Source organism: Magallana gigas, chromosome 2 (assembly GCF_963853765.1).
Source record: "Magallana gigas chromosome 2, xbMagGiga1.1, whole genome shotgun sequence".
Lineage (NCBI taxonomy): Eukaryota > Metazoa > Mollusca > Bivalvia > Ostreida > Ostreidae > Magallana > Magallana gigas.
This window is the reverse complement of record NC_088854.1, coordinates 21,083,756-21,100,403: the sequence shown is the minus strand read 5'-3', so window position 1 is coordinate 21,100,403 and position 16,648 is coordinate 21,083,756. Positions and strand designations below refer to the sequence as shown.

Here is a 16,648-nt window from a genome sequence, read left to right as displayed (position 1 = left end):
GTATTTTAAAAACTTCGTTGCAAAAGGTTCATATGCTGTGTTGACGGTTTAAAATTGTTTGCTCATTGATCTGAACTGAAAGCTCAATTAAGTTATTATGGTCACTTGTTGTCCGTTGTTTGTCTGTTTGTCCGTCTAAGAAGTTTTGAAACTTTTGGCTTTTGCTTCAGAACCACTGGACCGATTTCAACAAAACACACCACAAAGCACATAACTCTTATGTGTAGAGGATTCATGCTTATTAAAAATAAAGGGTCACACCTTCTTTTAAAGTGCAAAATTTTGTTGGTATCTTTCAGAATTCTTCTCTCCAAAATTCAATCGGCCAGAAAAGCTTCAATGTATGTTGAAGCATACTCAGGTAGTGTTCATTTAAGTCTGTTAAAAGTATGATCGCCGTGGGTAGAGTGGGGGCCGCAAAAGAGGTCGAATTTTTATCTTTTAATATATAGAAAACAAATCTTTAAAAAACTTCTTCTCAAAAACCTACCGACCAGAAAAGCTTAAATTTATGTGGAACTATTCTCAGGTAGTGTAGATTCAACTTTGTTGATCCAAGGTGGAGCTACAATGGGGGATGGGGGTTGGAACCTTTTAACATGGGGATATATAGACTAAAATCTTTAAAAAAAAATCTTCACAAAACCATATGGTAAAATAAGCTGTAGATTAAGTAAAACAATCTCAGATATGTATGTTCAAGTTTGTCAAAGTCTTGAACTTCGGGGGTTATTGAGGCCAAACTGAGAGGCGAATTTTTACTAATGAAAAAAATCTGATTTGTACTCCATATATCTAATGTTTTAATATATTGCGTTACACTTACTTATATACAAGCATTTTGTAATGTTTTTAATTTTTGTATATGCTGGGACCCCTGGACAATTCTTGGAGCATATATATATATATATATATATATATATATATATATATATATATATATATATATATATATATATATATATATATCGGATGCTAAATTATTTTTCGTTTTAAAAAGGAATTATGCACCATTTTTATTTTAGAGGTCGTGCCAACTAAAAAGTTACACGCTCCGGTATTCGCAGGTTTACAGAAAAAATAGGTGGATAAGATGGCCCAGAACACTAACATTTCATATAATGGGTCTATATGAAATTCCTTTTTAAATAAACTTTGATTTTTAAATTATTTCATTATAATTTTTGTATACATTTATTCGAATTGTTCCCTTGTATAAAAATCATTTTATAGATATCCTTAGATTTAAACAGAAGCATCAAAATTTAAAACTTAGAATTATTAATCTTTATTGAAAAAATCTGTCCCTCTCATCTTGGTACGTTTTATTCGATACAGTATTCATTTTATGTCTAAGCTGACAACAAGTTTTGAGCTTTGTGTTGTAATTTGTTTTGTTTTCAAGCAAAAATGCCCTATTTTTTCTCCCTGAAAATTTAGAATATATAAAGATACCAGAGGTAAAAATTGAAATGAAAAATTCAATATCAAAATAATTTTTGAGAGAGATGCCAAATTATCCTATAAAAATGTTAAAATTTGTTCCACAATAAGTTGAAAACAATATCAAGAAAAAAATATATGAACTTATGAATAAAAGTGCTTAACAATTCATGTTATTGATAAAAATCCTTAAAATTTTTAAAATAAATTTTAGAAAGCCTTTTTCTACCAAGACGTATCCAATGGAGCAGCAGTATTTGTACAAACATCCCAGTCATCCTATTGCTTGGTAGGAATTATTTTCCAATAAGACGGTCTGTTCTGGTTAATTTCGTGCGCTTGTTACGTACTTCGAATGTATTTGAAATTTGCATGACCAATGAGAAATCTTATAGTTTGGCAGCTTTTTTAAAATTAGAACAACATTGATTCAATTTCTCCATAGAATGCATTGGTTTAAAATTTAAAGATTATGATCTCTGGAACAACAACGGCTCCAAAATGAGAAGCGTGGAATACTTTAAAAGGATAAAAGAAAAAAATTCTACTTTATAAAAGAAGTCTACAATTTTTTTTTATAAAAGCTCATACATGTAAATGCAAATCCACGTATAAGATAATTCTGGTGTAATGATATTGAGGCGCTTTAATATATATATATATATATATATATATATATATATATATATATATATATATATATATATATATATATATATATATATATATATATATATATATATATATATACACCATTTAAACTGTCTTATTTGTATTGTGATTCAACTTTTTCTTCTGTAATTGTAACATGTAAATCAAGAAAACTTTGATGATATGCTTTACCTTTATTACTTTCCGTCAATTCAAACGTAATTATGTGAAACTGAAAAAGAAAAATCTGACAAAAATATCTGAAAAACAAGAATCCTTGTGTGACAGATTTAGTCAAATTTGACTCTGTAGTTCTGAGTTCTAGATGAAAGACATAGGTTTGAGATTTACCTTGCATCTTCTTCGCCAAAGGTACATGATTTTTTTTTCGCTATTTTGTAAAAAAAAAACTTTTTAGAAATGTGTGTATGGTAGATTTCGTTAAATTTGACTTTGTAGTTCTAAATTCAGTAGTAAACACTAAGGTATGATATACCATAGGTATAAAATATCTATCATACAGATTACAAAAGATAGGACAGTTTATACCAGGCAAAATACTGGGTATATTGTAGACAAATTGTCCAGAAACAAGGTTGTCATGTTGAAGAAATCACGACAAACAGATAACTGTTAATTATCAATCAGTGACAAAGACTTTTGAGCATATCGTTTTATCAACTTTTTCTTATAAAAAATGGTATTCTTTAATTTCATTTATGTATAAAATTGGTAATTTATACTTTTTGCAACAACAATTTTAAACTTTTTATAGATCTGGATATTTATCACAAATCTTTATCTTTAATTTTTTTTACAAATTCCATTCTTATTCTGTAGAGGAAGAAAAAGTGTCTGCAAAGTCAATTATGGGGGAAAGGTTTCTGCATAATCTAGTTTAAAAAAAAACCCACTTTCCTCAGAGTTTCTGCAGCGTTTATAATGAAAGAAACACTTGCTTTAGAGTTTCTGCAGAGTCTACAATGAAAGAAACATTTTCAACAGAATCGATAATGGAAACACTACTTTTAGAGTCTTAAATGGGAGAAACACTTTACGTAAAGACTTTAATAAAGACGCTTTATGTACAGTCTATAACCGAAGGAACACTTTCTGCAGAATTTGTAATTGAAAATAATTGAAATGTAGAGTTTACAATAAAAAATAAAAACACTTGGCAGAGTCTTAAATTGATGAAACACATTCTAGGGAATATTTTCTGCTGAGTCTATAATGAAAGGAACGCTTTATGTAGAGCCTATAATAGAAGAAATACACTCTGCGGAATTTATAATGGAGTAAACACCTTTTTCAGTGATTGTAATTGAAGAAACACTTTCTGCAGAATCTATTATGGAAGAAACATTTTTAGCAAAGGAAGATACATTTTCTGCAGAGTATATTATTCAAGAAACAGTTTCTGCAGAGTTTATAATGGAAGAAACGCTTTCTGCAATTTATGAAAGTACTTTCATCTGAAAAAATACTTTATGTAGTCTACAGTGGAGTAATAATTTCTACAGAGTCTACTTTGGCGGACACAGTTTTTGCGGTGTTTATAATGGAAGAAACGCTTTCTTGTTTAGAGTTTTAAATGGAAGAAACACTTTTTGTTGAGTCTGAGATGGGATAATCATTTTGGTAGGGTATGTAATATATAAATACTTTTTGTAGTCTGTATTAGATTAAATACTTTTTGGAGAGTCTAGAATTGTTCTTCTGGTGACTTCAATCTCAATTCGAAACATTTATTCATTTGAAACGTTTTCATACTTGAGGAAATTTTTTATAATTTGTTTTATTACCTAATCGAAGGGATTTTGTTGTTTTATTACCATTTAAATATTTGCGTTTATTTTGAACTGCCAGTCAATAGACTGCGATCTATTAGACCGCCGGTCAATAGACTGCGATCTATTGGACCGGCAACGTATTTCAGAACGCGGGTATGTTAATGTTACATCCTCTCAATAGTTCTCGGGAAGGTATATTCCATTACATAGACGTTGTTTTTAGTACTTGGTGAAACCAAATTCAATGTTATCAAAATAGAGTATCAAATAATCAACAGCTTTAAAGCCTCAAAAAAGGTAAAAGACTATTTAAAATCTAATGGGTTTAAGACCCCCTCCTTTGTGTAAACTAATATTAAATTGAGATATTGTAATGCATGCAACAGGTTCTGTGCATGTAAAAGATGAAAAAAATCTTAGTATCCTGCATAATGGCACAAAAACCATCTGCAATATGCAAATTGTAAACCCCGAAAACTAAAAAAGGAATAAGGTAATAAAAAAATTATTTAATGCTTGAACACTCAATAGACCAGAATTTTTTTTCCGTTGGTGCAGCGAAACAGCTCATTATGATCTATTGCCCTCGGCCATTGGCCTCGGGCAATAGATCATACTGAGCTGTTCACTGCACCTCGGGAGAAATATTCTGGTCTATTGACTGCTCAAGCATTAAATAATTGTATAATATTCCATGGTTAATTTATACAAGAGAATTGACGATATACAATAACTTTAATTCGGAAAGTCAAATGAACGTCACTAATAATATAATTAATCAAATATACTACATATTTGCTCTTTTACATGTGTTTGCTTGTGTTTCGAATGTCTTATTACTATGCATAGATTATATCAAACCAAAACCAGTAAAGTGTAACTGAAACGTTGCATGATTCATTCATTTTATACTTTTTTATGCTGCAAATTGTATAAAAATATTTGAGTTTGAAAACTAATGCCATGAAATTAAATGAAGACCTTAATAGATTGATATTGTTAGAATATAAGGACACTTGACAGCAAATTATTTTGCAGTTAATACAGGAATATTGATGATACTCTATATTTTAGGGTTTTTTAAAAATCTAAACACATGATAGAAAATCGTGATTTTAAAGTTTTAACAGTTTTTTCTCTCTAAGTAAATGTACATGTAAATAACTGAATTGAAACTTTTAGTAAGCATACATGTATACACAGGTATCTGATGGGAAAAAAAATCAAACACAAGTTAAAAGAGAAGAAATCTTTAAGAAGATTGGGTTTAACTGGCCATTTTGGTACATTAAGGTTTTCAACGGGAGAGAATTATACAAATCCAAAAAAAGATTTTGAATTAACCTTAATGAATATAACTTTATTGTAATGTTAATCATATTAACAAACATTGAAGGTAGACCTGACAGGCAAGCTGGCCACTCGTCCTCATTAAAATATTGCGCAAGGATCACTAGAAACGTTGTAACCTTTCTGGAATTATCTACGCAGTTCTATCAGTACACATACTAATTTTAATTATAATGAAATATCGAATAATTGTGTAATGTCACGATTCCAAATATGAAAAAAACCGACAAACATTTATATTAAGTTAACAGTTTCAGCAGTTAAATCTGGTTTGGTGGCGTTGTTAATAAAAGTACAATAAAAATCTAGCGAATCGGTTTCTATGTTTCCTGTAAACACTGGAAACAAGAACCTTCTAAAGGCGGAATAACGAGTTTTTATTTAGGAAGTTGCGCAGTTTCTATTTCGCAAAATGTATTTATTTCACACAGAAACCATTAATCTGCATAAAATCAAAACTTTAACAGGACCCAAGTAAGTAAGATTTTTTTTACATTTATCCATGAAATGATATTAATGACATATCTGTATTTCCTTTTTTCATGTTCTTAAATCATAGTCAATATGTATCTTTTGCAATTAACCAAGTTTTGAGTTTAGTTAATTGGTGTCTCAATGTAGCTACATTTCAGTATTCAAAACCATTTTTACAAATTACTTGTGTTTCATAACAGTTGAACAATTCTTATAAGATAGTTTTAAATGTTTCTTCGTAATTTTCGATGTTATATTCTAGCAATTTGTTTAAGAATCTATTGCAATCGGCTATGTTTAATTTCAATTTATTTATTCATGTAGGCAAGCACTTGCAATAGAATATACAGATTATTTCGGGGCTAAAACGAGTGATCAAGAAAAAAGAAACACTGCAGCAAAGAGGCGGCGCTTTGAAACGTATTCATTCAATTCATCTCCGAGGATGAATTGGTCTCTTTTCAACACGCAGTCATCCTCCGCGGGTAGGTTAAGGCAACTCCGAGTTTAATGACCGTCAAAATAATGATCAATTTAAAAACTGGTTTTGTTAAAGAAAACAGTGCGGAATATTAATACCAAGGGAATGTGTTCACCAAGATATTATTTTTCTACTTCGGAATCAACTCGATCTTTGAAGCTGCCGTGCCATGGTATCACGTGACAGTTAAAAATAGATCACTTTTTTACCTTAACAAAAAATCAAAAAGTGTAACACTACCCCGAAGTTCATTTGTATGTTTGCTACAATAATTCGATCGGCAATTAGTTCATGTTTATTAGTATTACTGCTAGAATCCTATTGTTAATCGCATAAAATAAATATTGTAAATATTTATCGGAAACCCTCTCAACTTCTATAATTTCATTGTAAATACTACGTATTTTTCATTTAAAACAACGAAGCAGAGGATTCTAGCAGCACTTTTCAGGTAGTTTAGGTCATATACCGTTGATATTTCCAAAGTCATCTTTCATAATATCCGGGGTAGCGTTACACTTTTGCCTTTTTTGTACACACTGTCAGAGGAAAGGCTGGTCAAGCCATATAAATGTCGATCTGCTTACCTTATAACACTCGCTGATTAAACAAAATATCCATGCCTGTATTATCCTGTTCATATCCTGACACTCATCTAAATCTTAGGTATCTATTAAATAAGTCTCATTTCGGCATTGTTTACACTGCATTCCGATGATTTGTCTCCCGACATGATCTTCGCTATTAGACATGCTTGTGACGTCATCAATGATAATTATACGTAATAGAGAGAAATCGAAGATATATTCAGTTAGAAGAGTTTCTAGTGATATTTTATGCCTGTAGTTTTTATATTTTAAACCAGAGATAAAGTTAAAATCGACATGTTTCTGAGTGAAATATGACATCATGCTGCTTATTGTGACGTCATATCGATCAGAGGAATTTGATCGCTGAGAGTTGCCTTATCGTACCCGCGTCTTCCAACGTTTCTTCGACAGAAGAACTAGAGGAACAATCATCAGATACCGAGACCTACACGGTGTCTACCTCAGGTTCCTCAGGGTATCCAAACACCTCTGAGTCTGAGAGCAAGTCTGAGGACACTGAAAGAAGGAATGCAACAAATACGTTTTAGCCTTTGCAAAACGGTTCCGAATCGCTGGAATTGGAAAAGAGCAACCTTTGAAATAACTTCTACAGAAATGGAATTGAAATGATTATCAACAGAACAGGACGGTATGTATGTGTAAATAATATGACTTGAAATTTGGTATATATCTTTTATCATCGAAACATGCTCCCAAACACTGTTTATCAAACATCCTCTTGTCCTTGACTCTCTCTCATCAGTTTTCTCATACAAATTCTTTGACGTCATATTCATGAACATGTTTAGTAGATTAGCTTTAAGAAATGTGATGTTGAGTAGGTTAACAACATGCATGTTGGTAAACTTGGGACCATAAGCTGTGTGGACGTTGGAAAAGCAAAATATTTTGACTTTAATAGATAATTATAATCCCTCTTAACATATGATAACCTGGTTTGATATCATTTTAAATACATGTATTATCCATTTTATTTCAGGAGAATCTTTCCGTATGTCAAGTTTACCTTGAAAGGCCTGGATCCTGCGGGATTGTATGACATAATGTTTGATATAATCCCAGCTGACACCAATTATTTTAAATTTGTGGACAACAAATGGGTAGGTATTGGAGAAGCTGAACAAGATTTTAATAACAACTTTTTCAAGCCTCCAGATTTTCCACAAATTGGGTCGGAATGGATAGCCAAAATCATATCATTCCAAAATGTGAAACTTTCAAACCAACCTAGCTGTAAATGTAGAATCGTAATTTTTTTTTTTAGTCACTTCTTAAAATTGTGGCTTATGCCTTGCTTTATTGGCTTTAAATGTGTTAACTGATATTTCGATAAAATCGTACTGGGGTTGTCTACGTACCAATTGACAGGTAGGATGTGTTAATTGATATTTCGATAAAATCGTACTGGGGTTATCCACGTACAATTTGACATGTAGCATTTGAGTATAAGTTGATTGTTCCGAATCTTTGTATCAATTTACAGTTCAGTCTCCGAACCCTTTAGAAGTATTTAGTGAAAATATCTCTCATCAAACACAAGACAGACATATTTTCGGTGCTTGAAATTCCAATTCCTGTACCGACGTTTGAAGCAGTTACAGCATACAACAACAGGCAGGTCACGGAGCTGAAGATCAAGAGCAATCCATATTCCAAAGCCTTCCGGTACCCCAAAAGCAGGTAAATCGAATCTTACGTTTTGCAAAAGTATCAAGATATGATTCCAAACGGTGATATACCGCTGTATCTCTGTTTATTGTTTTTTCTGAAAATATTGATATTTGACATTTTTCTACATTTTGAGTAAAGATAACATTTTAGACACCCAACGGTCAAGAACAGATCACGTGTTTGTCATGTTGATTTAGACACCTCAGAAAAAAGGTCTATACAGTATGCAAATGAAATAATTGTTTGAATCAAAATAAACGCACGTATGACCATCCTCTGATTAGTAAAAATCAGAACCCTTCTTTCTAAGCAGGAAATATATTTAATATACTTTATGCAAGAACGCAGGTGTAACCTGGTTTCCTACTAATGGTAATGAGAGATCTAATCATATGCATGTAATACATGTACCTATGATAAAATATTATTAAATCCTCATCACGAAAATGGTACCCTACATTTGTGTATTACAGAATTACATTATTTGATAAAATCATTTTTAGTCATATTTGTTTATCTTTTATTCCTTAATATGGATGGTAAGGGATAGGTAGGATAGAAAATAGCTCATTAGTGGGATAGGATGCATGATAGAGGATAGAATATAATTGATTTGTCAAATTTCACGATAACAGTTCTGCTACTTGTTGAAATGCATAGTTTTGTCCATTTTATATCTATAATCGAAACTATCCTTTATTCTTTTAAATTTAATCTTTATTTGTGTTACTCCTTAGAATGAAAAAGCCTTCAGTTTCTCTCTCTGATAAGAAGACCAATAAACATCAAAACAAAAAAATCCCAACATCAAGAATGGATATGTTCACGGAAAGCTTTGATGAAATTCACCACATACAGTAAGTTTTATAGAATTAAAAGCATGTATATTCTCTTATTTTGTACTAACTATCCAATAACTGTAATTTCCATCATTCCATATATTTCATACACCAAAAAAAATCCTCAATTAGTTATCAATATTTTATTTTAAAATCATCAAGACGAAGACGAAGATGAAGAATTAAAAAACAACACCAAAAAAAAAATTATATTGACTTTAAACAAATTTATATCAAGAAATGATTTCGCAGGGCTACTTTTCCTTAATATAGCTTCTACATGTATAATAACAAAAGACTACAGTCTATACAGCTTACATTATAAGTAATTAATTCTACATTTCAGACAACCATCACAATCTACGGCCTTGCAGAACGACAGACGGAGACCAAGTAAGTACACGTACCTAAGACTTTTCAAGTAAAACATTTTAACATAGCCTTGTCAAACAGAGTTACATATTATGTTATCACTAAAGCTGTGTTGGAGATAAGAAGTAATTAATTTTGAATTCAATATTTGAGAGAGAAATGGCTTACATATGTTAATTGCTTTTATGTTCGTAAGTGACATGCTTAAAGACAAAGGGTCTTTCCCTAGTTTTCTTTTTTTTTTTAATAATAGCTGACACAGACTAAACAATTTAGATTTATTTTGCCTTTTTCGGTTCATCAATCTCCGAAGAATCAGAATTGAAGAACGATCAAGGTACTCAAACAGAACTGTCAATGGCGGATGGAAACTTATGGTGCATGTTACCAGTCTGTAAGTTTTATATGATACTTTCCATAAACTTAATTAGAGAAACGTATATTTCATACGACAATACTTTGTATTTTGTTAACTATTAATTGAAATTCTGGGAAGGTTATTGAACGACAAAATAATATTTCACAAGACAATACTTTGTATTCTGTTTACTGTTAGTTGAAAATCCCGGAAAGGAAAGGTCTATGCAATAACTGTTTAGGTAATATTTAGGTACCTTTTATTCACGTGTGAGATCATGTGTTTGACAAAGAGAAATGCTTCATCATCATAAATCGGTATTATATATAACACAACACTCAAATGAAAAAAATGTTTTGTTAAATGTTTGGGTTGCTTTTCATTTAGGTCCAATTGTAAGGAATCTTTTAAACATGGCGACCTCTCCATCATGTCCTCGCAATATGAATCCGGACATCAACTCACTGAGGCAATATTTTGAGGCATTGTAGCAGGTGGAATTATACTCTGTAGAGAAGAGAATTCCTTGCAACAAGAATATGTATATATTTTAAATCGAGAATTGCTAGAGGAAAATCTTGGTGAAAAATAGATTGCTTTTGTATTATTTTCATGTTATATTTTCATTGAAATAAATGTCTGTGGAGAAAATATTTGTTTGTTTTTAATGCACTTTTATTCCTTCCAAGTTCTCCAAAAAGGCATCTTTCCAACTCAAGGGTTTCTGATCCGCTCGACTCTACATAAACCCTTGACCGAATAGGCATAGTTTAACTGGGTTAGAAACATCGTACGCTGGTTGGTGTCATACAAGTTTGCATGATCCAATAAGAAGCGCTGTTTTAATAATGTTGTGAAGTGTGCATTGATCAATGTTGAACCATTGTCAAATAAATTTGAGACGGACTAGTAAGTATTTGACTTACTGCTGTCGGTTTTAAGTCCGAGTGAATCCATCTTTTGTACAAATTCGATTTTGTTAATGGGAGCAGCCACGTTGCTATATTGTTTCTGTTTATAACGCATTCTCTGATTGGTCAGAGCAAGAAATCACAAAAGTCCCAAAATGAGTACACTCACTAGATGGCGTAATCGTTAACCCGCATATGTATTGTCTTTTCAGTCAAGGGTTTATGTAGAGTGGAGCGGATCAGAAACCCTTGACTTTGGAAGATGCAAAAAAAACTATATCTAGCTGAAGGTTTGTAACATTCAGAGGTACGAACTGGGAGCTACAGTTCCGTACATATTAAAAACTAGCAATTCACGACGCAAAAATTGCGCTAGTTTTGGACTGATTAGTCTTATTTTCAAAACATATCTTTTACAAAATATCCTCAGACAATTTACTACAAATATCGTCACTTCACTTGCCAAAAATTACTGTAAACCAAATATTATTCGCGACAACTTTATTTCGCAATTTCCCTAAAATCAACTGGTTCGCAACGACTTATTTTCGCGACCAAGCCTTTTTTAAAATTACGATTATATGGTAAATACTCGTCCGCGGCGAGAAATTTTTGCGACGATGAGGCTCTCGCGAACCTCGCAAATATTTCTTGCACGCGTATAAAAGTTGGTTTACATTATTCTTTTGGGCACCATCTCCAGCCCGGTAAAGTGAACTGGTGTAGTTTGTTTTTATGCAAAATAAAGCGACTCACAAAATCTGTGCGTGAATTTAACTTTATTCCACGATGTCGGTTAGCGTATTTCTGAGAAAGTCAAAGGCCTGTATAGATTACAGTAGTAAATTGCCTGTAAAATGTAATAAAACTATTTTTTCCGCAAAATTTTTGATAAAATTAGAATAATCATTCCAAAATTAGCGTAATATTTAGTTCGCCGTAAATTGCAACTTTAAAACGCACATGGAACCTTAGGTTCCCGGTCTTCCAACTTATCTTTCAACCGGGAACTAAATACCCACAGCTAACAAAAGGCTAGTCTCAAAACACTGCCTATAATAACGCATTTAACTGCTTATGCGATTGCCCCAAACCAATATATACTCCACATCTTTTGTATTCTGATGCATATGTCAATTTGAGTAATGTTTAACATTGGTTTAAATGTTTCTTAAAATGTCGTTAAGATCAGGATGGGAGATTGTTACGTTCATTACATCGCAAAATATTTTGGTTAAAAAACCTTTTTGCTGCTTGGCCACAAGCAAGATTTTCAATGCACACATAGAGATTCTAATGAATGTTGACATGTGCCTTGGCACAGAAAATTGCGTGGTCTCTAGTATGGACGTGTACGTGGTCACCAAAATAGAACATGTCCAAAACTCTGAGGAGCCACGATTTGGTTTTGAAATTGACAAACAGCTAATTCAAGCTTTGATAGAGTCAAAAGAGTTTGCAACATTAAAAAAAATACTAGTAGGTCATGTAACATATTCGAAAGTTGGCGGCGTGAAAGTAATGCGCAGTATCAATTAAGGGCCGGAACTCTTAAGGGGATGTGCAGCTATCTTGTACATTTAAGGATAAGAATGTAAACTTTTCTTGAACTGGCTTGTTTCTGCCCGAAACTGGCCAAAAATGTTGCCAAAAGATATAAAAACAATAAATATGAAGTCCTACATGTCATTTTGTTTTAAAAGCATGCAAACAAGAACAGGACAATGCCTTTTTAATCACTCAGAACAGCTGTCGAACTGCGCAGCTACAGACTTATTTAAGGGATTTCAAGATCTGAAAAAAATATGAAGTGGGGGGGGGGGGGGGGGGGTCATTTGTGTCCTTTCTAAATTTCTAAATTACACAGCGCAAGGTGCGAGATTTCTCATTCCAATATTTCTTACTTTATTTAATTTTTAAAATTTTAAATGTACTTATAAAAATCCAAATGTCATTTTAAAAAAAAGCTGACACCATCATTGCACAAAGTAAGACTTTAAAAAGTACTAATTGTGCATAAGTTAGTTAAATTGTCACTTTTTTAAATGTAAACATACCCTGATCAAATATCATAATTTTAGTAAAAAAATGATACAAAAGCGAAATTGGTTTCGCAAACAAGCTTTGTTATTTTACTTAATCAATCATACCTAACATTGCCATATAATATACTGATATTTTGTTATTGCCCCAAAACACTTTGTGTCATTGAATCAAAAACCTACTTGTTGTCTTTAAATCCTTTTAAAAGCGTAAAAAAGATTAACACAGCCATAATTACCGCTTTCGTCATAGGAAACACACATTTGATGGCCATGGTATTTTTGAAATAAAGTAATTGCTAACGCTAGAGTAATCCAGAAGTGTCTTTCGCAAACTAACATGTGCTAGACTGTCGATGAATATATTCAATTACATATCGCCTTACGGCTTTCAGAAGTTATCATTGCATTTGATATGTAGTATTGTTTTCATGTGTACCAAAGCATACAATTTGGGATCTCAATTTAAAGACTAAAATTAAATGAATCTGCACTTTTTTCACAATGAGGCAGAAACTTTATTAGCAAAGAATGGAATTGAAGAAGTTGACGTCCCAACAAATAAATTTATTTCAAATTTATTCTTGAACCACAAAGAGATGGCTCTCAAAGACCAATAATTAATTTAAAAAGGTTTAATTTTAATGAGTTTGTAAAAAACTAACATAAAAGACAAGAGATTCTGCAATTAAAAAATATGATTATTTGATTTGTATTGATCCCAAAGATGCTTATTTTATAGTTAGTATTCATCCAGATTTTACAAAAATGTTGGCATTCTACTGGAATAATATTTTGTATAAATTAATGTATTACTATGTAGCCTCAGCACCGAGAGGTTTTAACTAAGTTATATAAACCAGTTTTTGCAGCTTTCAGAGCAATGGATACAGTTTTGTTACATTATCAACGTTTCTCTTATTATCAAAACGAATTTTGATGCAAAAGTGAATTAGTAATGAGTGATTTAGATTATCTTGGTTTTTCAAAGAATCATTAAAAGTCATTGAAGACACAAAGTCAAAGATTAAATTTGTGGGCTTATTATTTAATCGATAAAATTTAAAATTTTTCTATCCTGAAGAAATGATCTCTAAAATCATGACATTATATTAGAAACAATGCAAGAACATTAAGTTCCGATACGGAAGTTTGCGTCTTCGATTGGTCTAACTGTTTATACATTCAAAGCAAAAATAAAAGTTGAAAAATTCCTGCTTTGCTTTAATAACACATAATTCAGAGGAAATTGTTTAAGAAATTACATAGTTGATAAACGATGTTGAGAAATTTAATAGAAGACTAATTAAAAATCTACATATTGATTATTTGGTTGAAACAAACGCATCCATTTAGGACTGGGGGCAAGTTTTAGTGACAAATACACTGAAGGTCAATGGTCGTTGTTAGAAGCTAGAATGCATATATTTGAAACTTAAATATATTGAAATCCTTTTTGAAAGTTATACCAATTGTCACATTAGGATTAAATCCGATAACACGACGACTGTAGGAGCTAATGTCAATGCGACGGACAGTATGTCTTCTAGATCATTGGATTTAATTCAAATCGGAAATTGATGTATAGAAAAACAAATTATTATATTAGCAAAAAATATATAGGGATTTAAATATGTTTGTGCATAATTGTTTTGTAGAAATTTCTAAGATTCAAAAGAATGAATGTTAAAATCTGATATTTCTTTCTATTAGGTTTATTGGGAGAATTATGAATAAAAGCATATTTATTGGATAGTAGAGGAAGCTATTATCATTTCTCTTCTTTGAATAATACATAGTTGGTTTTCATTATTGAAATCAATTTTAATATCTATTCCTACTAGGTTGTCAAGACACAAAACTCTACTGATTATGCCACACATGGGAGAGTTTCATCCCTTGGTAAGGAAATTATCCTTGATAACTTATGTTTTATCTGGAAACAGAAGAAAAGTGGGTTGAATAGTGCATTTAATGGAAAATTAATCTCTGTCAACTTTCTGAAGTGAATGTTCTTATATTTAGTTATAAATTTTAACATAAATTAATAATTTTTTAACTCATTTTTTTCAATGTAAAAAAGATTAACAACCAGACATTGATTTCAACAATGATTAAAAGATATTCTTAATATAGGCCTCCTGAGACTTCCTGTAAATGTAAGCAGCGATGGATGTTTCAAAGCTATTGCGATTTTATGTGGTCTTTGTCCACTTCAAACATTGAATCTCAAAATGATGTCTCTTAAATTAGTAGCACTCTGGGCAATAACTACTACCGCAAAAGCAAAAAAGCCTATCAGTTTTGAATTTAGATTTTATATGAGTATTTTCAATGATAAAACCGGATTACAAATTCAAACTCCTGTAAAAACGTCAAGGCCAAGAACACCTTTGCCTTCAATTACTTTTCACAAATATGATAAACTAATGTTATGCGTCTGAGGCCTAAGAGGATATCATATACCCACCTACAGACGCCTTTTGTTTTGTTTCCCAAACCCTGTAGGGGGGTTGTCACAAATTCGTTTAAGATGATTGCCGCGCTCGGACAGGCCTTTTTAAAGAGGTAAGGTTCTGTGTTGTCAAATGATCACCCGTTTTAATGTTATGCTACAAAAGATAACCATGCTATACGATACCTATTGAGCCTTAGGCTTATAACATATAATGGATCTTATCCTTCACACTCTTAAAATAATGCTCGGATGAGGGACCATTATATATGTATGCTTTTTGTAATCTTTTTACCTAAATGATACACAAATTGCACTTTGGCGTGATTCATTCATTAAGTTATAACAGAAGTATTAAACTGTCCAGGGTTATGTTACACGATATATAAGAACTTGTTTAGCCAATCAAATTATGTGTTACAATCAGAATTAAAATATTTCACTTAACATTTCCAGCCCAAATTGAATTTTTGGTTGTATATTGGATATCAAAATATTATTCAAAGAGAAAAGTTTTGAATGTCCGATCTGAAATTGCTTGAAAACTTTTAAAATAGTCTTTAGATTTTATTTCATGTTCGAAAAAAACAATCCATGTGATTCATATGTTGACAGTTTGCATATACAGTTGTTTGTTATTTTTATTTTGTTAAAAGCATTCATCTTTTATCCCTTTCTGAGAAACAAACAACTCAATCAAACAAACAATGCAAATAGCTGATAAAACAAAAGTATTCTAAGTATTGCTTCAGGTCAATAAAAAAGCAAAGTATGATTTTTTGAGACTATATTTATTTTTTGTGTACAATAAGATTGGCTGTCAAAACATATTCAATTTACATGATTGTACATTGCTATTATAATCATTTTTTCGTCCATTTCAATAGCTAACCATTTTGATTTATAAGTATAATTTATGAACTCTTATACACCTATAGATTCATGGACAAAACAAAAGATCATTTAACTTAATACAATATTTCTTCTATTTCAAAACCTACTTTTCATTTTTTTTACTTTTGTAAAGTGAATTGAAAAATTAAGAAGAAGGTAATAAAAAATAAAAAATACAATTTATGCACAACAACACAAATAACACCATGTAAACACATCTAAACAAAAATGAAACAGACATGACCTTTTTTGATACCCGAAAACAAATTATGGACATTTTTAATTTATCTAGAAGTTGTTAAA

General features: G+C 31.3%; 1 long non-coding RNA gene across 2 annotated transcripts; it reads left to right on the top strand.

The window, feature by feature from the left end:
* The first annotated feature begins 5,960 nt into the window (after nt 1–5,960).
* On the top strand, nt 5,961–10,694 carry LOC136272838 (uncharacterized). Of its 2 annotated transcripts, XR_010710867.1 has the most exons (8): nt 5,961–6,196; nt 7,194–7,431; nt 7,783–7,903; nt 8,287–8,483; nt 9,212–9,331; nt 9,660–9,706; nt 9,999–10,079; nt 10,431–10,694. It is a non-coding gene; the product is annotated as an uncharacterized lncRNA (long non-coding RNA). The 2 variants fall into 2 exon arrangements; XR_010710866.1 differs by lacking the exon at nt 5,961–6,196 and having other exon boundaries at nt 6,679–7,431.
* The last annotated feature ends 5,954 nt before the right edge of the window (nt 10,695–16,648 follow it).